Source organism: Bos indicus, chromosome 8, assembly GCF_029378745.1.
Source record: "Bos indicus isolate NIAB-ARS_2022 breed Sahiwal x Tharparkar chromosome 8, NIAB-ARS_B.indTharparkar_mat_pri_1.0, whole genome shotgun sequence".
In the NCBI taxonomy this organism is placed as follows: domain Eukaryota; kingdom Metazoa; phylum Chordata; class Mammalia; order Artiodactyla; family Bovidae; genus Bos; species Bos indicus.
Window position 1 is genome coordinate 26313902 of NC_091767.1, and position 25945 is coordinate 26339846.

The 25945-nt window shown below is 37.8% G+C and overlaps 1 protein-coding gene across 3 annotated transcripts in view; it reads right to left on the bottom strand.

Annotated features, from left to right (window-relative positions):
• ADAMTSL1 (ADAMTS like 1) overlaps window positions 1-25945 on the bottom strand; it is a 1120558-nt gene that overhangs the window by 1041497 nt on the left and 53116 nt on the right. The window contains exon 1 of one of the 3 annotated variants that reach the window (XM_070794494.1): window positions 1-25836. This exon is cut by the window's left edge and continues 47056 nt beyond it. The exons of the other annotated variants lie outside the window; for them this stretch is intronic. The gene's annotated coding sequence lies outside the window, so the exon portion shown is untranslated. Of the gene's footprint in view, window positions 25837-25945 lie in introns of those variants that run through there. 3 annotated transcript variants of the gene reach the window in all.

Genomic DNA, 25945 nt, shown 5'->3' on the forward strand with positions numbered 1-25945 from the left:
CCATTCAGGTATGACCTAAATCAAATTTCTTATGATTATACAGTAGAAGTGAGAAATAGATTTAAGGGCCTAGATTTGATAGACCGAGTGCCTGATGAACTATGGACTGAGGTTCATGACATTATACAGGAGACAGGGATCAAGACCACCCCCATGGAAAAGAAATGCAAAAAAGCAAAATGGCTGTCTGAGGAGGGCTTACAAATAGCTATGAAAAGAAGAGAAGCAAAAAGCAAAGGAGAAAAGGAAAGACATAAGCATCTGAATGCAGAGTTCCAAAGAATAGCAAGGACAGATAAGAAAGCCTTCCTCAGCGATCAATGCAAAGAAATAGAGGAAAACAACAGAATGGGAAAGACTAGAGATCTCTTCAAGAAAATTAGAGATACCAAGGGAACATGTCATGCAAAGATGGGCTCAATAAAGGACGGAAATGGTATGGACCTAACAGAAGCAGAAGATACTCAGAAGAGGTGGCAAGAATACACAGAAGAACTGTACAAAAAAAATCTTCATGACCAAGATAATCATGATGCTGTGCTCACTCACCTAGACCAGACATCCTGGAATGTGAAGTCAAGTGGGCCTTAGAAAGCATCACTACGAACAAAGTTAGTGGAGGAATTTCAGTTGAGCTATTCCAAATCCTGAAAGATGATGCTGTGAAAGTGCTGCACTCAATACGCCAGCAAATTTGGAAAACTCAGCAGCGGCCACAGGACTGAAAAAGGTCCATTTTCATTCCAATCCCAAAGAAGGGCAATGCCAAAGAATGCTCAAAATACCACACAATTACACTCATCTCACACGCTAGTAAAGTAATGCTCAACATTCTCCAAGCCAGGCTTCAGCAATACGTGAACCGTGAACTTCCAGATGTTCAAGCTGGTTTTAGAAAAGCTAGAGGAACCAGAGATCAAATTGCCAACATCTGCTGGTTCATCGAAAAAGCAAGAGAGTTCCAAAAAAACATCTATTTCTGCTTTATTGACTATGCCAAAGCCTCTGACTGTGTGGATCACAATAAACTGTGGAAAATTCTGAAAGAGATGGGAATACCAGACCACCTGACCTGCCTCTTGAAAAACCAGGTCAGGAAGCAACAGTGAGAACTGGACATGGAACAACAGACTGGTTCCAAATAGGAAAAGGAGTATAACAAGGCTGTACATTGTCACCCTGCTTATTTAACTTATATGTAGAGTACATCATGAGAAATGCTGGGCTGGAAGAAGCACAAGCTGGAATCAAGATTGCCAGGAGAAATATCAATAACCTCAGATATGCAGATGACACCACCCTTATGGCAGAAAGTGAAGAGGAACTCAAAAGCCTCTTGATGAAAGTGAAAGTGGAGAGTGAAAAAGTTGGCTTAAAGCTCAACATTCAGAAAACGAAGATCATGGCATCTGGTCCCATCACTTCATGGGAAATAGTTGGGGACACAGTGGAAAGTGTCAGACTTTATCTTTTTGAGCTCCAAAATCACTGCAGATGGTGACTGCAGCCATGAAATTAAAAGATGCTTACTCCTTGGAAGGAAAATTATGACCAACCTAGATAGCATATTCAAAAGCAGAGACATTACTTTGCCAACAAAGGTCCATCTAGTCAAGGCTATGGTTTTTCCAGTGGGCATGTAAGGATGTGAGAGTTGGACTGTGAAGAAGGCTGAGCCCCGAAGAATTGATGCTTTTGAACTGTGGTGTTGGAAAAGACTCTTTAGAGTCCCTTGGACTGCAAGGAGATCCAACCAGTCCATCCTAAAGGAGATCAGCCCTGGGTGTTCTTTGGAAGGAATGATGCTAAAGCTGAAACTCCAATACTTTGGCCACCTCATGCGAAGAGTTGACTCATTGGAAAAGTCTCTGATGCTGGGAGGGTTGGGGGCAGGAGGAGAAGTGGGCGACAGATGATGAGATAGCTGGATGGCATCATTGACTTGATGGACATGATTTTGGGTGAACTCTGGGAGCTGGTGATGGACAGGGAGGCTTGGCGTGCTGCAATTCATGGGGTTGCAAAGAGTGGGACATGACTGAGCAACTGAACTGAACCATACATTAAGGGTATGCATCTTTATACCAGCTAAAGTTGGTATAGCAGTTAATACCTCATATGCCAAAAAGTAGAAGATAGTTGTTATAATTTTGGACAGAAATGATATAATCATCAGTCCTTGGAAAATATATCATTTCAAATGTGAAATATTATTATCCAGAGACAAGGTTCAGCTTCTAAACGAACAATGGTTATAACCATCTCTCAATATCTCATTAAAAATCATCTGGCTTCCTAGGTTGTGTTGTTGAAAACGGGCCTTAATGACTCATTGTGACACCCAGGAAGTTATGAGCTTAACTCAAGGTGAGGCCAATAAAATGTATGTAATGACGCATTTTGGTACTTAAATCTACTTTGAAAAATGTGAAAAGAATCAAAGATCTTGAGGTTCCCCTTGTGAAGTAGCTCATGGCTACTGAGAATTGTAACATAGATTAGTTACTATTTTGTGGCAGTAAAGTGATGAAATTCACTGAGTCAACAAACTGAACAAAAACAGAATGAGAGGAGTCCAAATATCCCAGTGATAAAGTTGCAAACTTTTGAAGACCAATAATGTGGATGAAACCACGTAAGTGACCACCTACAAAATCACCCAAATAGAAGAGTTATTTTTCTAACTATTCAAAAGGTCAAGCTTGTCACATAAAAAGTAAGCTCACGGACCTATGACAGAACATAATTTCTCTGTGCCATGTTAGCAACTTATAAAATGTCTTCTTTGAGAAAGATTATTTTTTAATAAGTCCTAATTCTGAAAATAATTCTTTCTTGGTCCCCGTAACCCTCTCTCAACCCAAAGAAGGTTCGGTTTAAATAACCTTATGTCTCATTTGATATATCTGTGTCTTAAATATAAATAACTGCTTTGTCTTAATGTGAACTTACATTCAGGACCTGCTTGTTCTCACAAAAAGTTTTTTTTAACTGACCTTGTTTTTCATGCTATAAAAAAAATCAGATGCTCATTTTTAATTTACAGAAATGCTATACAAAATGCAAATGGCCAATAAATGTATTTAAAAAGACCACTCTTTCTAAAAATAAAAGAAAACCTACTAACACAACCATTTTACTTATCAGAGGGCAAATATTTTTAGAAATGGTAATAGTGTTGGTTAAGTTGCAGGGAAATGGACATTCTCAATTAATGCATGGGAATAGAAATATAAACTAGTGCAAGATTGTTGATAAAGGCTTTATAGTGTGCATGGATTTTAATCCTTCTGAAAATTTTTAAGGAATTAATGTGTAAAAAGTTTTAGTTACAAAGAAAGCATAGAGACTTTTTTACTTGAATTACTACTGGTTTACAATGTTGTATTAATTTCTGTTGTATAGCAAAGTGGCTCAGATATATATATACACACACATACATACATCTGGTGAGACAGGAAGAGAGAATATATTACTTTTTCATATTCTTTCCCAGTATGGTTTATTATAGGATATTGACCACAGTTCCCAGTGCTACACAGTAGGACCTTGCTGTTTATTTTATATATAGTAGTTTGTATCTGCTAATCCCAAGCTCCTAATTTATCCCTCCTCCCATTCCCTTTTGGTAACCATAAGCTTGTCTTCTATGTCTGTGAGTCTGTTTCTGTTTTGTATCATATTTTAGATTCCAGTATAAGTGCTAATATATATTTGTCTCTTTCTGACTTACTTCACTTATGATGATAATCTCTAGGTCCATCCATATTGCTGTAAATGGCATTATTTCATTCTTTCTATGGCTGAGTTGTATTCCATTGTGCTTATGTATATGTATGCCTACATACACACACGTACACACACCACATTTTCTGTATCCATTCATCTGTCAATGAACATTCAGGTTGCTTCTGTGTTTCGGCTATTGTAAGTAGTGCCACTATGAACACTGGGATGCATCTTTTCAAATTAGAGTTTTTTCCAGACATATGCCCAGCAGTGGGATTGCTGGATAATACGGCAACTCCATTTTTAGTTTTTGAGGGAAACTCCATACTGTTTCCATAGTGGCTGCACCAGTTTACATTCCCATCAACATTGTAGGAGGACTTCCTTTCCTCCACGGACTCTCCAGAATTTATTTGTAGATGTTTTAATGATGGCCATTCTGACTCATGTGAGTTGATACCTCATTGTAGTTTTGATTTGCATTTCTCTAATAATAAAGTTGGGCATCTTTTTACATGCCTATTGGCCATTTGTACAATAAACTGTGGAAAATTCTGAAAGAGATGGGAATACCAGACCACCTGATCTGCCTCTTGAGAAATTTGTATGCAGGTCAGGAAGCAACAGTTAGAACTGGACATGGAACAACAGACTGGTTCCAAATAGGAAAAGGAGTACATCAAGGCTGTCTATTGTCACCCTGTTTATTTAACGTATATGCAGAGTACATTATGAGAAACGCTGGACTGGAAGAAACACAAGCTGGAATCAAGATTGCCGGGAGAAATATCAATAACCTCAGATATGCAGATGACACCACCCTTATGGCAGAAAGTGAAGAGGAACTCAAAAGCCTCTTCATGAAGGTGAAAGTGGAGAGTGAAAAAGTTGGCTTAAAGCTCAACATTCAGAAAACGAAGATCATGGCACCCAGTCCCATCACTTCATGGGAAATAGATGGGGAAACAGTGGAAACAGTGTCAGACTTTATTTTTCTGGGCTCCAAAATCACTGCAGATGGTGACTGCAGCCATGCAATTAAAAGACACTTACTCCTTGGAAGGAAAGTTATGACCAATCTAGATAGCATATTGAAAAGCAGAGACATTACTTTGCCAACAAAGGTTCATCTAGTCAAGGCTATGGTTTTTCCTGTGGTCATGTATGGATGTGAGAGTTGGACTGTGAAGAAGGCTGAGCGCCGAAGAATTGATGCTTTTGAACTGTGGTGTTGGAGAAGACTCTTGAGAGTCCCTTGGACTGCAAGGAGATCCAACCAGTCCATTCTGAAGGAGGTCAGCCCTGGGATTTCTTTGGAAGGAATGATGCTAAAGCTGAAACTCAAGTACTTTGGCCACCTCATGCGAAGAGTTGACTCATTGGAAAAGACTCTGATGCTGGGAGGGATTGGGGACAGGAGGAGAAGGGGATGACAGAGGATGAGATGGCTGGATGGCATCACTGACTCGATGGATGTGAGTCTCAGTAAACTCCGGGAGTAGGTGATAGACAGGGAGGCCTGGCTGCTGCGATTCATGGGGTCGCAAAGAGTCGGACACAACCGAGCGACTGATCTGATCTAATCTGGTGTCTTCTTTGTAGAAATGTCTATTTAAGTCTTCTGTCCATTTCTTATTGAGTTGTTTTGGTTGTTGTTGTTGTTGTTATTGAGTTGTATAGGCTGTTTGTATATTTTGGAAATTAGGCCCTTGTTGGTTGGCTCATTTGCAAATATTTTCTCCCAGTTGGTAAGTGGTCTTTTCATTTTGTTTATGGTTTCCTTTGCTGTGCAAAAGCTTGTAAGTTTGATTAGGTCCCATTTGTTTATTTTTGCTTTTATTTCTTCTGCCTTGGGAGAGTGATCTAAGACAATGTTGCTACGATTTACGTCAGAGAATATTTTGCCTATATTCTCTTCCAGGAGTTTTATGGTCTCATGTTGAAGTCTTTAAGCCATTTTGAGTTTACTTTTCTGCATGGTGTGAGGGTGAGTGTGTGCTCTGACTTCACTGATTTACATGTAGCTGTCCAGTTTTCCCAACACCACCTGCTGAAGAGACTGTCTTCATTATATATTCTTGGTTGCTTTGTTGAAGATTAATTGACCATAGGTATGTGGGTTTATTTCTGGCTCTCTAAATGATTTTGAATCAATGCTATGTTTCTAAAACAACAAGATCAAATAATAAAGGTAAAGAAATTTAACCCTAAAAAGATACAGTCAAGTAAAAATGAGGTTGTTCAAGTCAATTTTTGTCTTGAAAAAATGTTCATAAAATATTATTAAATGAATAAAGCAAGTTACAAAACATGACATATGGCGTAATATATATTTTTGTCTGTCTAAAGTACTAAACATAACATATCCGGACAAGGGTTTGCAAGTATGTACATCAAAGTATAATCATTAATTGTGTCTCAGTAGATGCGATTATGAGTGCATATTATATTCTCTTTGCTTTGTGTTCTGATTTTTATTGTTTCATAATATTCAAGAAATTTTTAAGAACTGGTTTACTATATATAAATTTATTTAAAATAAACCATGCATTTTCAATGAGGGCCATACACTCCCCAAAGTGGGAAAATTGGGTCTTGGAAGTATATGCATAACCCAGTCCAGTAAAATCTTGTTATTCTTAATATTTAATTTCATGTGGAGAACAATTTGGAAGAAAAAATTATCTAAAAATATGGTCTTTGGGGGAAAATGATTTTTAAAAATTTGAGAAACACTGAAATTGACCAAGATAAAACTTTTTTTACAATATACACAAAGTATAAAAATCACAATTTATAATTAAAACTAAAACCATTATTCTAACACATATTTTCTTTGCATATTCTCTTCCTCTGGAAAAAAGGCGAAGATCTCGCAGATAACTGAAAGCAGTCTCACACTTAAGCTGACATCAACCAAAGAAAAGTTAAATCATTAACAGACCTTAATATCAAATTGGCTCTTCTTGGCAGGTGAAGTCAAGAGATTTTACTCTAAAATGATGGTACTCTTGGCCATGTCCTCAAATAAATTGATTTTTTAAAGACAGATAAGGGATTTTACAAATAGAATTACATAACTCATAACACATGGGTTGGTGTGAACACTGTTATGATTTTTCACATCAGTGTAATAATCCCTAGGGAAACCTACAGTCTATTCATTTTGGGGCCATCTAATCTCTTATTCTGGTTACTGCTCATGGTGGGAAAGCATAATTACTGAAGTAAATATTTGAAATTTAAGGTTAAATCTGTCACCACAGCAATGGCAACAGCAAGTAACATATGAACTCACAATCAGGTCACACCTTTAACAGGCTTCAACAGGCCAGTCCTCCCAATTTCGTCAATATTTCTTATTTCACCTTCTGAAAGGAATCTTGAGGAATAAAACAATGCCAATAAAGTTTCACTTACTCTTTTCTTGCACCTGCCAACTCCCAGTTACAACTGCACATGGTTTCCAAGATGAAACACAGCCATAAATGTCAGAACAGTGGAACCAGCGATCAACACCAGGCAACGCAAATGCAAACATCGCAGAACTGAATTCGGAGTGTATTTCTGAAACTACTATTCTAGTAGACCAAAACTTACTCATTCTAACCAGTCTAACTGACAATAAGATACAAAAATACACGTGGGATTCTGGGCTGGGGTCTCAACAAAAACAAGCATGCACATCCTAGAATATAACAGAGAGACTAACCATAATATAGGAGAAGCTCCTGATGATTTGAGCTGCACTTGACTCCAGTAGTCAAGAACACATTTACAGAACTTGATTCCACTGATCTTGGAAGAGAGACAAGAGAAGGTTTCAATGGTCCCAAAGCAAAAGCTTGGCACTGGGGACCATCATGAGCATGTTGCTGGCTGACTTCTATAAGGATTTGATAGTTAATCAATTCTTTTATTACCAGATGCTTCTACAGGCACATTTCAGGTGGTTTCACTGGCCAAAATAGACTCTCCCTGCCCAGCCCTTCAAAAAGGCTGCTTAGTAACCTACTCCAAACACATTAACTCTACAAGTCCAAAATGATCCAATTATTCCAAGAAGCTCCCTCATCCATAAGTATTTCTTTTAAAAATCATCTTTGCTTTAGCTGTGCAGATCAGATCTGCATGTCATTTTCCAACCTATGTAATATGACACTGAGGTCAGAGTGCTGGGACATTTACTTAACTTGAGCCATTTTTCTGTTATGACAGTCATCAAATGGTGTCTCTTTTTTCTCAATTCCCTGTTTCCTTAGCCTTCCAAAAATAATTCCAATCTGGTGCTTACCGTGTGGGTACCCACCTTCAGGATGGGAAAACATGATGTGAACACAATGAAAGAAATACCAGTTTGTGTTCACTGCTCTGGTGTACCCAGTACTGCCATTGTTTTCGATCTCTCAATGCAAGTCAATCTTGCCTGTCATCAAAATTTACAGACCCTGAAAACTAAAAGAGCCATGACATTTAGCTATTCTCACGAATTCTGTGAAAGAGAACACGAGCATCAGGTATTCAAGGGATTAATGGAAACTGTTCCCTAACAAGCTGTAAATCTGTCCCTAATTTTAGGATTTCTATTATCTGACTCATAAAACACTGAGATGGCTATAACAAGAAAACCCAATTTGCTAAAGAAATAGCCCACATTTACATTTTAGCACATTTGTATTGACCTTTATAATCTCCCCCCAACTGTGCTCGTGTCAAGTGGAGGATGAGGTCATGTTTGCACCTAGTCAACAGTCTTCAATTCCAGACATCTGTAATAAATTTTCTTCAGGCTCAACACTGGTACTGCATACACACCTGGAGTTTGAAATAAGTTACTGTGATATGATGCCACACTCCCTGTTACGGTTTGCTAGCCTGGGCAATGGGGAGGGCTTACCAGAAATCTCTGACCTCACTAGAGAAAAAGAGCAGAATTTTAAATGGATGTCTTCGTCTAGCCTCTGTAAATTCAACAACATCTTAAAGAGGTATCTTTTCTTTGAATCGTGCATAGGACAGAAAACAGAAAAGACTTAAGAACATTTATTTACACATGGATAGTGAATTTGTGATCCATGGGGTCGCAAAGAGTCAGACACGACTGAGCAACTGAACTGAACTGAACTGAGTGAATTATGGATCATTCTTACTCTGATATTTGTTCACATTGAGTTTTTGTCTTATGTTTGCTGTTTTTTACTAGCATGTGAACTCAGAACTATTTGGGAGGGGGATAGCTCTTCTGGGTCTATTCCTGGTCTTGCTCCTTATGGATAATAGAGCTGAATGAATGTGAATGGGTCAGCTTTTACATGGAAAGCCAGAGAGGACCAACAGATGAGTCCTTCTGGGCAACACTCACTGCAACTTAGCAGTTAAAGCAGTGTGTGTCTTCCAATGATCAATTGACCTGAGATAGAAACCCTTAAGAAAATGGGCCTGGCTTTTCAATATTCCTTAAAAGATTTCCCTGAAAACCCTTCTGCACTCAGGAACTCAGAATCTCCATGAAATATCCAAAGATAAAACTGTTGATTCAAATTTCAGTTGATTTTGAGTTCTCCTTCACAGTTAGAAGAATCTCAGGCTAACAAAAGAAGTCATGTATTATTCTTGCCCATTCAACATGTGTGTTGACCCATGTTAGAGGAACACTGGAAACAGTCCTAGGCCTAGGCTCGGATTTATCACTGACAGGGCATTTCACATTCCCTAGCCATACTTCCCTTTGCATGAAATGAAGTTGGTGTCTGCAATTCATTCTAACAAAAATTCTGGTTTCTCCTTAAACCTTCAAATACATCAGAACCTTCCTGAGTCTCATTTTGCTCATTTATAAAATGAAGGAATTATATGATTTCTAAACTTGCATCCCATGTGATATTTAGAGATTGTAGAATCCCTTATAAAATTATGCCATTTATACAAAGTTTTCAATCAGAGAAAAAAACTCTTTTCACTAAGTTGCTCTAACTCAAACTCAGTAAGACAAAATGTTTCAGCCTAAAATCAATCCATTTCCTTCTTGTCTTATATACTACAAGTTAATTCTTAACTTTATATCTTAGTCCACGTGAATCTTTGTATAATACTCAGAACTTGAAAGTGTTTCCCAAGATTTTCTTTTCCCTTGGTTAAATCTGCCCAGTTAAGTTTTATGACATATGTAGAAAAAGAGACACTGTGATAACTATTTTAAATGGTCTTGCTAGTTATCTTTGCAAAGGAAGTTTTAACAGAGCAAACATATATTTCAGTACTGAAAAAATATGTAAGAAGCTTGTTTTGTAAATAAGGTGATGATTTTGTTTTATTCAAAATATTAAATATCAATTGCCTGGAAATAGAGATAGCAGAATGAAGTCTCAAGCAAGAATTGAAAATGTTCCAACCTTTTATGCAATTCAAACAATGATAAAACTAGGAAGAATTAATTGAATTCCATCTTCTCAGATTCAAGTAGAGAGAAAATAAAAAATACACTGAGCTTTACTGTGTTTTAAGCCCCATTCTAGCTACTTTTACAAAACTGTCCTCTTCCAGAAGGGAACCCTCCTACAGAATTGGTGGAAATGTAAATTGGTGCAGCCACTATGGAGAACAATATGGAGGTTCCTTAAAAAACTAAAAATAGAGCTCCCATAAGACCCTGCAATCCCACTTCTGGGTATATATCTGGAGAAAAACATGGTCCAAAAGGATACATGCACCTCAGTGTACACCGCAGCTTTATTTACAATAGCCAAGACATGGAAGCAACCTAAATGTTCACTGACAAATGAAGAAGATGTGGTACATATATAAGGGAATATTACTCAGCCATGAAAAGGAATAAGACAATCCATATGCAACAACCTGGATGGACCAAGAGATTGTCTTCCTGAGTGAAGTAAGTCAGACAGAGAAGGAGAAATATGTATGACACCTCTTATATGTGGATTTCTAGAAAGAAATGATACAAATAAACTTATTTTTAAAACAGAAAAAAAAAAAACCCAACCCTATCCTCTCCCAAAGAAATATCAATAACCTCAGATATGCAGATCACACCACCCTTATGGCAGAAAGTGAAGAGGAACTCAAAAGCCTCTTGATGAAAGTGAAAGTGGAGAGTGAAAAAGTTGGCATAAAGCTCAACATTCAGAAAATGAAGATCATGGCATCCGGTCCCACCACTTCATGGGAAATAGATGGGGAAACAGTGGAAACAGTGTCAGACTTTATTTTTCTGGGCTCCAAAATCACTGCAGATGGTGACTGCAGCCATGCAATTAAAAGACGCTTACTCCTTGGAAGGAAAGTTATGACCAACCTAGATAGCATGTGCAAAAGCAGACATTACTTTGCCAACAAAGGTTTCGTCTAGTCAAGGCTATGGTTTTTCCTGTGGTCATGTATGGATGTGAGAGTTGGACTGTGAAGAAAGCTGAGCGCCGAAGAATTGATGCTTTTGAACTGTGGTGTTGGAGAAGACTCTTGAGAGTCCCTTGGACTGCAAGGAGATCCAACCAGTCCATTCTGAAAGAGATCAGTCCTGGGATTTCTTTGGAAGGAATGATGCTAAAGCTGAAACTCCAGTACTTTGGCCACCTCATGAGAAGAGTTGACTCATTGGAAAAGACTCTGATGCTGGGAGGGATTGGGGGCAGGAGGAGAAGGGGACGACAGAGGATGAGATGACTGGATGGCATCACTGACTCGATGGACGTGAGTCTGAGTGAACTCCGGGAGTTGGTGATGGACAGGGAGGCCGGGCGTGCTGCAATTCATGGGGTCGCAAAGAGTTGGACACAACCAAACAACTGATCTGATCTGATCCTCTCCCAAAATTGCTTTAAGGCAAATTTTATTATCTTCACTTTATGAAATGAGAAAACTGATAATTTAAGTGATGATTAAAATAAAAATAGGCAGTGTTAAGGCAAGAATTTAGATCCAGGCTTCTGAACTCTTGCCACTAAGGCAGAGACTCAGTGAGAACTACAGCACAGTCTGAAATGCCTGCTGCTGCTACTGCTGCTGCTAAGTCGCTTCAGTCGTGTCCAACTCTGTGCCACCCCATAGACGGCAGCCCACCAGGCTCCCCCGTCCCTGGGATTCTCCAGGCAAGAACACTGGAGTGGGTTGCCATTTCCTTCTCCAATGCATGAAAGTGAAAAGTCAAAGTGAAGTCGCTCAGTTGTGTCCAACTCTTCGCAACCCCATGGACTGCAGCCTACCAGGCTCCTCCATCCATGGGATTTTCCAGGCAAGATTTAATGGAATGGGAATAATTTAATGGAATGGGATTTCCCATTTAATCAAGTGGGGTGCCATCGCCTTCTCCATCTGAAATGCCTAACTGCCATCAAAAGAATAGGTTTATTTTTCCAAATTCTAAAAGTTCATAACTCAGAGGCAGAGAGTTTCCACTTCTAGAAATGAAGCCTTGTAAATAATCACACAAGTGCCAAAATGTAAAACATCAAGTATCTTCCTCATAGTAATGATTATAATAGAATAATTTGGAAATAACTTGTAAATGATGGTAAATCTCTGTAGTAGAATATGGCACATTGTGTGTAGATAAAACTTATTAGTATAAGGATATTATGTCCAAAGGAGACTATTGAAGGAAAAAGAGTATAAAACAGCACATGTAATATCCCATTTAATCAAGGAAATATTAAATAGATAGATGATAGACAAAGAGACATAGGTCAGCAAGCCAACCAATCACTGGACCTGATACATCAAAGTGCTACCAACTGCAATCAGGGTGCTGTGAATGAAGGTTTCACTTTATTCCTCACATTTTTTTTGCATTGTGAATCATGTGTCACTTTTTGAAAGACAGTGAAAAAAACTATTTCAAGTTTGAAAAGGAAAAGGAAAAATCACAAGAACTCAGCATGTGTCAAAGTAATTTTTTGGTATTCATGAGAATGGTTCTTATACATACCATTAAAGATGATCTTAAAAGACCATCTGTGACTACTTTGAAAATAATATTCAACTAATTAGAGTTATAATTTAAGAATTCTAGTATTTCTTATGTACTTAAATTGAACTTATAAATCTCATTATTTATTTATAAGCCAAAAATATATTGTTAATCATCTTCAAGGGATGATTTGATTAACATTTGGTCTCATTTATGAAATTAGAAAATTGAATCCTCTAAATATTTCAAATTGCACTCTAAATTTTAATATGTGGGATTTTCTTTTTAAAAACTTCAAAAGCCTAACAAACGAAGTGCTCCTTGGTTATTAATCCTAATAAGTCTAGTCAATTAAACATAAATATGGTCTCTTTCAAGTACTTTAAGTAGTCCAACTCTATCCATAAATTCAGTCAAATTAACTTATTACATTTCAATTTTAAAATCCCAAATATTAATATTAATTACACATTTTCAATCAGAATAACAAGGCTAGTCAAATATCAAATTCTCTTAAACATTAATGAAAACTTTAAATACTAACTATATACAGAGCTTATTCTCAAATGCAACACAAAATTTTAATTGAACGCATTTTTAGAATATTTAATGTTAACCAGTTCAGGGATAAAGTATACAGTTAATCAATAAGGAAGAAGTTCTCAACCCTGACTACACATTAAAATCATTTATAATTCTTTAAAGGAAAAAAATGACTAAAGCCTACTTTCAATCTGATCCATTTAACTCAGAATCTCTAGGGATAGTTTTTTTGCTAGAAAAAGTCCAGGGGTTGGTAATATGCAGCCAGGGTTCTAAAGATCTACTGCTCTAAGAAAATAATTATATCATTCGAAGCAAGAACTGGCTTTACCATCTCAGGGGTAACTGGCAATAAACTGACACTGCTTATTCTGATGAAGTTTTGGGGGCTTGCAATGAGGTTGAAATACCTAAAACTTAGGACAGGTAAGCCCCTTTAAATATTTCATTCCCTAAAAATGGAATGGACTGGCAGGCAGGCTATTCATTAACTAATTGTGCTATTTGAACAGAGTCTGCAAATCCATACGTTTGATTAGCTAGTCTATTACCTGACTTCATTCTTAATTGTATTCATAGTCTTCCTGTCTGACAGGGCCACAACTTTTAAAGATAAATTATTTAATTGAATCCTGTATAATTTTCATGGCTTTACTGTGAAGCTAATCCCATGCTATGTCAGTAATGAATGTGAATAATCATAAATTGACTAGTATTTAAAAGTATAGAATTATGGGTATAGAAAATATTTAAGCAAGAAGTATGTGGTTTGACTCTGAATTGTGCCTTTTGTCTTTTTTTAGGAGCATCTAGCCACTGTTGCCCCAAGGGCATATCCTAACACCTCAACCTTGAGCCTTTGTTTTTCCACCAAAAGTCAAGGTCAAGGCCCATTGTGGGAAGTCTTACACATTAAAGGGGTGCCCCAAAGGCTACATTCTATAGTCAAAGTAATCCAGAACTAAACCCCTGCCCCCCTTCCATCAGCTTCCAGGACTAAAGGAAAAGATGTCCTGGTACAGAGCAAAGCAGGGGAAGAAAAAGGACCAAAAAAGCCTGTATCTAAACACGCAATCACAGATTGGATCTTGAGAAGATCTAGACATCAGGTGCCAGCAGACTGAGTATGGCAGGGAACTCCACCATAAATCTGTGAAGGTGCTTTCTCGAGACAGTGCCCTCAGGTACCCTGCAGAAGAAAATGAAAAGCGTCTCCGAATAAGGGCACATTAGTCCTAGACTATAAAGTTGGCTCACACTACATCGAGAGTCAACGATAAACAAGCAATGAAAATTAATGAGGCCCACAGAAAACAAGACAACATAAGTAAGAACTAGCACAAATAACGAGCAGAAAGAACCCTGGAGCGACTTCAGATATTTAAACTATCTACATAACTGCGAGTGCTTAATGAAATAGGTGACAAACTTGAAAATAACTCCAGGGAACAGGGAGTCACAAAAAGTGACACAGATGATTTGAAAAAGGTATTTGTGCTATAAATGAAAAATATAAATAATGAAAATTAAAATCCACTGGCCATGTGTGATAACAAAAGAGAGAAATAGTGAACTGGAAGATAGCAAAGGAAACAGAAAAAAAACTACCCAGACTTTGATACAGAGAGACAATAAGATGAAAATATAGAAAAGAGACATTGAGGATATAGGTAGACCTCTAACCTGGTTCTCATTAGAATTTCCCAGAAGGAAAATACAGATAGTGAGATTTACATTGGCTTCCATCCCTCCATCCCTCCACCCCTCCACCCCATAAATTAAGCAACACACACAAAAATATTTCCTCCTAATCAATGCTCACATTTAAGAAGGTAAAAATGTATCTTTTGGACAGGCATATTCAAGTATCCAGGCAGAAGAATCACTAAAACATAAGTACATTTTATCAAATAAAATTGAATAAAAATCTCATTTAGTTAAACCAATAGAGCTACTTAAACCTGGTCTAAGGTTAAAAACAGCTATTGACATGTAAGAAATAACTTTAATAAATAAAGTCATGTACAGATGATCCACAACGTTCAAGGGTTCAACTTATAATTTCTCAACTTTATGATGATATGAAAGAGATACATATTCAGATAAAACTATACTTTGAATTTTGATCTTTTCTGGGGCTAGTGATGCTCTGGTGATGCTGGGCTGCGGCAGTAGCTGCAGCTCCCGGTCAGCTACATGATCACAAGTTTAAACAATTTCTTATAAGCATTATAAGCAACTCATAAGCACTCGACTCACACAAACATTAGAGTCTTCACTTTTAGTACAGCATTCAAAAAACCAACATTGTATTATAAAAGAGACTTTGTTAGGTCATTTTGACCAACTATAGGCTAATGAAGGTATTCTGAGAACATTTAAAGTAGGGAAGACTAAGCTATAATTTCAAGTCAGGTGTATTGCATGCATTTTGGACTTGAGATACTTTCAATTAATGGTAGTGTGGGACAGGGAAGCCTGGCATGCTGCAGTTTTTGGGGTTCCAAAGAGTCAGACATGGCTTAGTGACTGAATGACACCGTATGTCAGTCAGCTGTAAATCTATCCTAAATCAAGGAACATCTGAACATATTTACCTTTCCAAAAACAACACATGTATGTTGCAGATTAGGACTTTTCTTTCTTTTTAATTTTATATTCATAGGTTAAATTAATTATGGACAAATCCTAAGATTCCTGAAACTGCTAACTCTGACCACGTGTACCTAGATTTAAGAATCCACTTAAAATCAAATGAGCACTGATAGTTACCAGGCATTTGGAGGCTAAATGGCAAAAACAAAGTCACAAAAATTATTCATTAGTTTAGAGATTCTAAGGACTCTGTTCTTTTTAGATGAGAAGACAAGGAGCTATTTTCTTCAAAGCCAAAATCTGGCTCCAGAAAAAAAAGAATATTTTAATGTTCAAAGGCTGCTTGGCAGTTTGTTTGACTACATTTTTTGCACCTTTACCCTGTGTGCATGCTAAGTCGCTTCAGTTGTGTCTGACTTTTTGCAACCCCGTGCACGACAGCCCTCCAGGATCCTCTGTTCATGGGATTCTCCAGGCTAGAATACTGGAGTAGGTTGCCATTTACTCCTCCAGGGAATCTTTCCAACCCAGGAATTGAACCAGGTTGGAAACCCATATAACGCCTCTTTTGTCTCCTGCATTGGCAGGCAGGTTCTTTACGCCACATGCGAAGCCCAATACTTTACCCTGTACCCCCAAAAATCAATTGAAGAAAATAGTGTTCTGATGGTACATTTAATTTTCCCATACCTGCTTGCCCTTCACAAAGCAAACAGCAGAAAGTTTAAGTTTCATAAATCAAAGTCTTGGTATATAAACAGATTTATGTGTATATGTACAAACGGATCTACATGAACCAATAACCAAATTTACTAAACATCAAATGAATATGCAAACATTTAGAGAAATATTTATTAAAGCATGACATATAACTATATATATATAATCTAGTTTACAATCATTTTCTATTCTTTAGGAACTATACTAGATATTAGAGTTGATTTTAACCTTCTGAAAACATGGAATTTCATGAAGAAGACACAAGATCAGATAATTTTTGACAAGCATCATGCCAGAGGTTCACCCAGACAATTATAAAGATAGGAATAAACACAAGGTGTCAGTGGAGCACAGAAACCCCTAATCCAGCCTATACATGGATATGTGCTTGTAGGGATGGGGAAGGAGGTGTGGAGAAGACAGAACCAGGGACAACAGCCCGGAGAAGATGAATCATGAGCTGAGACCTGAAGGATGAGAGGAGCATGTTAACAGAAAAGGGCAATGGTGTTTCTGTACATAGGAAACAGCCACCGCCTAGAAAGGAGCTCAGTGTAGAGGCCTGAACATCCACACAGCTAAGAACCACTGAAGCACAAAGTGACAAGTGGTAAGGGAAAACAGGCAGGCTCAGGAAGCTCACTACATGGCCTGAACTCCATGCCTAAGTGTTCTGATTCCATCCTGAGGACAGTGGTGAGTCACATGAGGGTTTTAAATAGGAAAATGGCATAGATATTCTTTGGAATAATTTGAACAGATAAGAAGGATATTGCCATGTTCTGAGTAACAGCTATCAAGGTAGTCAGGATAGAATGGAGAGGATGGTTTTGTAGCCCATTGGTAAGATATAATAGGTCCATATAGGAAGAGTCTAAGAGGGTTCCTGTGGTTTTGTTGGGATTGGACAAATGGTTGGAAGATCAACTGATTCAGGAAATACTCATGATCTAAAGTAGGACCTGGAGAAAGATGATGAGGCCACACTATGTAAAAGAAATCAATCTTCAAACCCAATAGAAATATACATTAAACATCTAAATATACTACTTGAAGATTAACTAAAAGCCAAAGCCTGGTGAAAGAGGTCAGTCTAAAGATATAGGGTAAGGTTACTATAATGATCTAAGATGGTTTCAATTTTTTTTCTAGGTAAGTAGGCAAAAAATAAGGAAGGACTTTAAACTTTCAAAGAAAGAGGCATCAGCATCAGTACAAGGGCACTTAACACTGAAACCAACTTAAACCCCAGTGGGCCTTATAATTCAAAGGTAGTGAAAGTGTTAGTTACTCAGTCGTGTCCAACTCTTTGTGACCCCATGGACTGAGTCTGCCAGACTCCTCTGTGCATGGGATTCTCCATGCAAGAATACTTGAGTGGGTAGCCATTCCCTTCTCCAGGGGATCTTCCCAACCCAGGGATCCAACCTAGGTCTCCTGCATTGCAGGCAGACCCTTTATCATCTGAGCCACTAGGGAAGTCCCCATAAATAAGTTACTGAAACACAGCCAGATCTGATTGCTTGAGAGAAATATGCTGCCATGTCATTGACTCTACATGTAAACATTTCTAGAAATGTGGCAAAAATGCCTTCCTTTGAAATATCCCCCTTTTGCCCAAGAAAATAAAGAATCTAACATTTACGGGACTGAAGAGTATCATAAAGGGTAAACCTAGGGACTTCCCTGGTGGTCCACTGGTTAGGACCCTGAGCGTCCATTGCAAGGGATGGGGTTCAATCCCTCCGTGGTCAAGGAATTAAGATCCCACATTCTGCATACAGTGCAGTGCAGCCAAAAATTTAAAAACAAAAAACCAAGAGTGACCCCAGGTCATTCAGTTTTCATGCATGAAACCATGTATACATTACACACACATTTTCACACCACACTCTCTACATGAAAATACGGGTTGTGTCCTTTTTTTTTTCATTTCCCTAAGCCTTTATTTCACTAAATAAGCAAGAAGGCTACCTGTTCTTTTTTTATATATAGCTATTCCACCTACTTGGAAATCCTAAGTAGGTGCTTGAATCATCAGAAGGCATTAAAAAGGGCATTTGAAGAAATAAAAATTTAACGTTTCTATTTTAAATAGATGTATAGCCACTCCCAGTACATTATAATAGGGTAATACAACAATGTTCTATTGTGTTATTTATCTTTTTTTTTTTTTAAGTGTATACATAAGAACTTGGGCTTCCCTGGCGGCTCAGTGGTAAAGATTCATGTGCCAGTGCAGAAGCTCCAGGAGATGTGGGTTCGATTCCTGGGTCTGGAAGATCCTCTGAAGAAAGAAATGGCAACCCACTCCAATATTCTTGCCTGAAAAGTTCCACGGACAAAGGAGCCTGGCGGGCTACAGTCCATGAGATCCCAAGAGTCAGATATGACTTAGCAACTAAACAACAACAATACACAAGAACTTACATGATACGCCTTTAATTCAACAAACAAAACTGGGCCATGATCCATACTGGATATTACGGAAGTCATCCATGGAGTGAAGCACACAAATAATAGTATTTCCTATATCAGTACACAGTGTCATAGCTTTTCATCTTAGTGCTGTGCTCTATGAACTACTTTCATGATTTTATCTTTAAAAAGAATTTCACTTTAGGTTTTTAATATAGCATGTAATACGGACTCAACACCAGTAAAAGTATGCATATGGCTAAAATAACTTTTTCATAAAATTATTTACTTTGTTACTATTACAAATATTAGACTTCAAAAATTATCAACATTCAGTTTATTAAAGATACTCTCTAAGAAAAACTTAACAATGTACAGATAAGACATATGTTTTCAATGTACAACTAGGTGTTCTACCTCATTTAGTTTACCACTCAAATATTTTTTCAGATATCCTTTTTAGATAATAAACAGCATCTAATACTTGACAATTTCATGTACATTTCCTTAGCTCTGGGGGGGAAAAAAAGGTAAGATTTGTAAAGGAAAGAGTATTGCTGCATAAGACCTTAAATCCTTCCAAAGAGTGCTGATTTACTGACTATAATTTCTTTTTGTTTAATTCGAATGTGGCAGAATGATGTGTCTGAAACCAGATACCTCATGAAGACAAAGTCAGTCTCCTCCATCTCAGAGCTTCCTTCCTCATAACTCAGCCTCATTCACTGTTCCAGGAAGCATTGTCACATTGTCCACCCTGCTGAGGAAGGCTCAGGGTTGGCCAAGACACATCATTCTCTAATATCACATCTTCTGCCTATTTTCTATAAAGTTTATTTCTCCCAACAGAAGAGAGAAAGCTGATTTCAACTGGCAATCTAGTAAACACTCCATTTCTGTTCTAATCGTTCGGTGGTGTTTTAGGCAGGGTTGGTGTTTATGCAAATAATCAAAATTAGACAAAAAAAAAAAAAAATCCTAGACAGTGAGTGATGTAATTCAATCAGGAGAAAAGCTCCTACAGCTATGGCAGGAGGAACAAAGTTTGATCATACAGCAATCCTAAAGCAAGATTCAGAAAGAGATCTCAGAAGAAAGAACTGGTAAAGGACATAAGAAATATATCATGGGTCAACGCAATTAAAAGCCAATACTGGCAGTACAAAGAACAGAGGAAAAAAATCCTATCTGAAATGTCACTGAGGTAGTTATAAACCATTCTGCACATGAAGAAATTGTTTAAAACCCCATCAAAGGACTACCAATATATTAACAAGTCTCCCAAAGATCTTGCAAAATGACAAATTGTCAAAATTTATTTTTGGATGCTGGTTTAAAAATGGCATGGCTCAGGCTAGTGTAAAGCAGAGCCTTTCCTAACATTACACAATAACCTCTAAGATTCAGAAATAGATGAAGTCAAATCAGCTCCAGTAAATGAGAATAAAATATTGTCAGAATCTGAGAGAGAATTCTAACTACGTTACAGTGGAGGGAGAATGGCATTGAAACATGTATAATATCATGTATGAAACGAGTCGCAAGTCCAGGTTCAATGCACGATACTGGATGCTTGGGGCTGGTGCACTGGGACGACCAGAGGGAGGGTATGGGGAGGGAGGAGGGAGGAGGGTTCAGGATGGGGAACACAGGTATACCTGTGGCGGATTCATTTTGGTATTTGGCAAAACTAATGCAATATTGTAAAGTTTAAAAATAAAATAAAATTAAAAAAAAAAAATCAGTAGTCAATGCCTGCTTTACCAGCTGAAACAAAGCACACTCACCAACCTGCATGAATATAGGGATGGAATTTCATCCATCCTGCTTTACCTAGGAGACCAAGCGTTTGAACTAATCAGCTAAAATTGGGCAGCCATACCTCTATAGCTCACTGTGTACGCCATCTGGATGTCCAGTATGCTGTTCGTATAGTATCTACTCGGTTCTGATCCAACATGTATTTAGAAACTTCAGTGTTCAGGAAGAAAACACATACATGGACCACAAACACACACTCCCTGGAAAAAGGATGGGAACTGCCAGGGGCACATGCACCCTGGGAGTTGTAGAATTAGCACATACTGTACCAAGAGATGGTGGAGGACAAAGGTGTGATAAACCCAGTTCCTGCTAAGATTTGTAGTCTTTGCTATAACTAGGCAGTTCAGTTTTAGAGAACCAAGAAGAAAGGAAGAGAATATTCCTCTTCAAACAAATAAAGCTATATTACACAAACATCTGTTAACAAAGATTGCAGTAAGAGCAGTGGATAGCAACTTGCCCTACAGTTGAATAAGAGAAAATGAGATCTGACAGTTCACACGTGGTCAGTGACCGAGGCCAAGTGCAAGCTACACACCCAGTCTGTTGGCAGATACCAAGTTTGGATAGACTTTTCATTGTCCCAGGGTGAATAAACAGGAAAAAAACCTTGAACAAAACAAAGAAAATTAGACAACACTGGGAGAAAATATTACAAGAACCAAAAGAATATTTCAGAAAACCAGTTGACATCCTCAAAAGGACATGAAAAGACCTCTATAAATCTGGAACAGGCATCCATACAGAAAGAAAAAGCTGAGATAAAAAAGTAAGCTAAATCAGATACAGTATGATGACAAGGAAACTAAAAATCCAATTAAAGATTTATAATCTACATTGGAAGACTTAACCTCCATAATCTTGTTTTATCACCTAGAAAGGAAATATAATGTTAGGTTTACCTAACTGGGTTGCTTTGATAATTCTGTGGAAAGTGCAATGGAGAGTGCCTGCTTCATAATGGTAGCTCAAGAAATATTACTTACTATTATTTTTATTAATGTCCCTCTGTAAAAGAATTATAAATATACAGAGTCGGACACGACTGAGCAACTGAACTGAACTGAACTGAACTGAGGCAACTCTGAGATGAATTTAAATTAAGAACATAAGAATAGCAAATCACGGTAAACTGGGTTGGCAAAAAGATTGAAATGAATTAACAAACTGAAATTATAACCATATTCATTATAATGAATAAATAATGCAGCAGTGAAAGTCACTCAGTCGTGTCCTACTCTTTGAGACCCCATGGGCTATACAGTTCATGGAATTCTCCAACCCAGAATACTGGAGTCGGTAGCCTATCCCTTCTCCAGGGGATCTTCCCAACCCAGAGATCGAACCCCAGTCTCCCGCATTACAGGTGGATTCTTTACCAGCTAAGCCACAAAGGAAGCTCAAGAATACTGCAGTGGGTAGCCTATCCCTTCTCCAGGGGCTCTTCCTGGCCCAGGGATTGAACTGGGGTCTCCTCCATTGCAGGCAGACTCTTTACCAACTGAGCTATCAGGGAAGCCCAATGCAGCAATAGGAGCATAAACTGGTATAAGCTGTCTGAAAAGGCATTAGGCCAAAAAAAAAAAAAAAAAAAATTAAGACCTTTAAGTTTGACTATATCAGAAATTCCCAGAAATTTCAAATCTAGGAATGACTGTGTACATGGCAGCTTCCTACCTAGGTCTACTGAAAGCCCTAAAGACAATGATTAATCCAGTAATGATAAGCTTCCCTTAGTGCCCATATTAGGATCTGGAAATATCACTCACACTGAAAGTAATCAAGGCTTTTGAAGAATTATCTGAACTCGGTCAATTTGAATTTCAATAATTAAAAAAAAATCAATGGATTGAAACTTTTAATTCATGAATTCATAATGATACTTTAAAATATTAGTCACTTTCAGTGTTGGAGAAGACTCTTGAGAATTCCTTGGACTGAAAGGAGATCAAACCAGTCAATCCTGAATATTCATTGGAAGGACTGATGCTGAAGCTGAAGCTCCAATACTTTGGCCCCCTGATGCCAAGAACCGACTCTTTGGAAAAGACCCTGATGCTGGGAAAGATTGAAGGCAGGAGGAAAGGGGGACAATAGAGGATGAGATGGTTGGATGGAATCACCCACTCAACGGATATGAGTTTGAACAAGCTCTGGGAGATGATGAAGGACAGGGAAGCCTGGCATGCTGCAGTCCATGGGGTCACAAAAAGTTGGACACGACAGAGCAAATGAACAACAACAAGTCACTTTCAAAACATGATAGAAAACTAAGTAGTTATCTTGGTAACTGTTAAAAGAAATTATTAAGCACTTATTTTCTTTTCTTCCATGAACTGTGCATACATGCTAATAAGTCACTTCAGTCATGTCCAACTCTTTGCAACCCTATGGACTGTAGCCTGCCAGGCTCCTCTGTCCATGGAATTCTCTAGGTAAGAATACTGGAGTGGGGTTGCCATGTCCTTCTCCAGGAGATCTTCCCAATCCTGGGATCAAAACCATGTCTCTTAGGTCTCCTGCCTGCCACCTGGCAAGCCCTACATGAATTGTACCACTACATTATCAAACAACCAAAAGAGGAAAAACTCTCTTTAAATGTAATCCAGCTGTTAATGAAAAAGAAAGGCTAGAATTAGAATATCACCATTTATAAGCTTTAATGGATGAAGAGACATAAGCATTCAGTATTAACATCTGTTAAAACCATAAAAAAAGAAAGACAACAAACCATTTTAAGCTACAAGTGATAGAGTCTTGTCAAACAGATGGAAGCAGATCTCTGAGTTTGGTGGATTTTGCAGAGATACCAAGGACAGAGAACCATGTTAAACTGCTTCATAAATGGGCAATCAACAAAACCCAGCTGTGGGAAACTCTGCTGGTTAAACAACCCTTGTTCTATAATGGAAAATTTTAAGAAAAAGAAAGGGATGGAGTGGGGAGACATACAGACAGAAGAAAAATTAAGGCACTTATTTTTTAAAGGCAAAGACTAAACTGTATTATCTGCAATCTGTAGATGTACATTTTGTACAATCACATTTTGGTGATAAAACTATAAAATCAAAAACACAAGGAAGAAAAAATACTATAAAAGGCAGAATAATGGTTACTTATTACAGAAGGAAAGGAGGATTTGTGACTGGAATGGGGCACAAAGAAGAGACTTCTGAATAAATGGCAAAATTCTATTTCTTGACTGGGGTAGCATTTACCTTATAGTCATTAAGTCATACGTTTGAGTCTTGGCGTTCTCAATATCCATGTTTTATTTTACAGGAAAAAGTGAAAACAAAAATGAAAAATTAGTAAATCAGTAAATAAACTTCTTCCATCATAGCACTCTGATTATAATGGTTTATGCCTCTTCTCTCTCCTGAGACTTGATTCCTTAAGGCAAAAACTGTGTCTTGAGGTGTTCATTACATATATTCAGTAGGTTTCCTGGACACATCTTAACCTGCAAGCTCTCTTTGGGTCACTGCATTCCTAAAATATATATATTTTACACTACTGCTGCTGCTGCTAAGTCACTTCAGTTGTGGCCGACTCTGTGCGACCCCATAGATGGCAGCCCACCAGGCTCCCCCATCCCTGGGATTCTCCAGGCAAGACCACTGGAGTAGGTTGCCATTTCCTTCTCCAATGCAGGAAAGTGAAAAGTGAAGGTGAAGTCACTCAGTCGTGTCCAACTCTTTGCGAACCCATGGACTGCAGCCAACCAGGCTCCTCCGTCCATGGGACCCTCCAGGCAAGAGTACTGGAGTGGGTTGCCTTTGCCTTCTCCATATTTTACACTAGATTTTCAAAAATGTCACAGATAGCTTTTATTCCACTGAATTGATACTCAGTAATAGGAGATTAATTTGCATCTTTTCACTAGTTCAAAACTTGGCAGGAGAGGAACAAAGCAGAGAAAACACAGTGATTGGATAGGCAGCAGTTCCTAGCTAATAGATATGCTGTCATCAGCCCCCCCAAAAAAAAGGCTTCAGTTTACTTTGGGGATGTAGGAGCAGCTTACCCACTGGAATGGGATATCTGAGCATCCAAGCAGACTAAAGCTATGTGGCATTCTCAAAGCCTGGAGACATAGTAACCACATGTACTTGGTTGGATACTTGCATGCCCTTTGGGCCTCCAGCTCTTACAGAATCAATTATCCAAGGTCCATTGAATTAAAATTCTGAAAATCATTTCCTTTCAGTCATGGAAATTGTCAAAACCCTGAATACCCCAATTTATCATGTATAATGGAATTTTCTTTAAGGATATCATAGCAGTCTCTACCAGGACCCCCTTGGTTTGGTTTGTCTCTACTGATTAGATAAACTTAGTAAGCGGTATGATTGCTTTATTTTTTTTTTAAGTCTATACACAGCACATCAGTTAGTAATTAACATTGATGGAATATTTTTTATTCCACAACACCAGAAATTCAGCATTTAATCAATGAGAAATCAATATGCATGCCTTTATGGTCTATAATAATTCATCGTTATTTAATGTAAGTATATTCTCTAGAGATACAAAGTTCAAAATATGTTAAATTTTGGTTGTATCATATTTCTTCTTCTTTTTAAAAATAAATGGTTCACTTTTATTCTGGTAAAAATATTCCCTTTAAATGTTCACAGGAAACAACAGGACTGTTTTAATGAAAAATACATCAAGAAAAGGTAGAAAAATTATCATGAGGTTTAAGAAATTAAGTGATATTTTATTGAGATTCCAATGAATTTCCAACTTGTTCAATATATATCACTGAAACTGTAAAAAATGCTAGTTGAAAAAAAAACCTAGATGAAGTGAATGCTATTTTTTAACAAGAAAATTATCCCCCCCTAAAGAAAGTCATTGAATAAATTTCTTTAGCTTTTCATTTTTACAATATTGTAGATACATATAGTTGGAAAAAAAATTAGTGCAGAGACATCCCACGTACTCTTCACCCGGTTTACCTTAGTAGCAACATCTTTTTTTAAATTAATTAATTTATTTTAACTGGAGGCTAATTACTTTACAATGTTGTAGTGGTTTTTGCCATACATTGACATGAATCAGCCATGGGTGTACATGTGTCCCCAATCCTGAACACCCCACCCACCTCCCTCCCCATCCCATCCCTCAGGGTCATCCCAGTGCACTGGTCCTGAGCACCCTGTCTCATGCATCGAACCTGGACTGGCG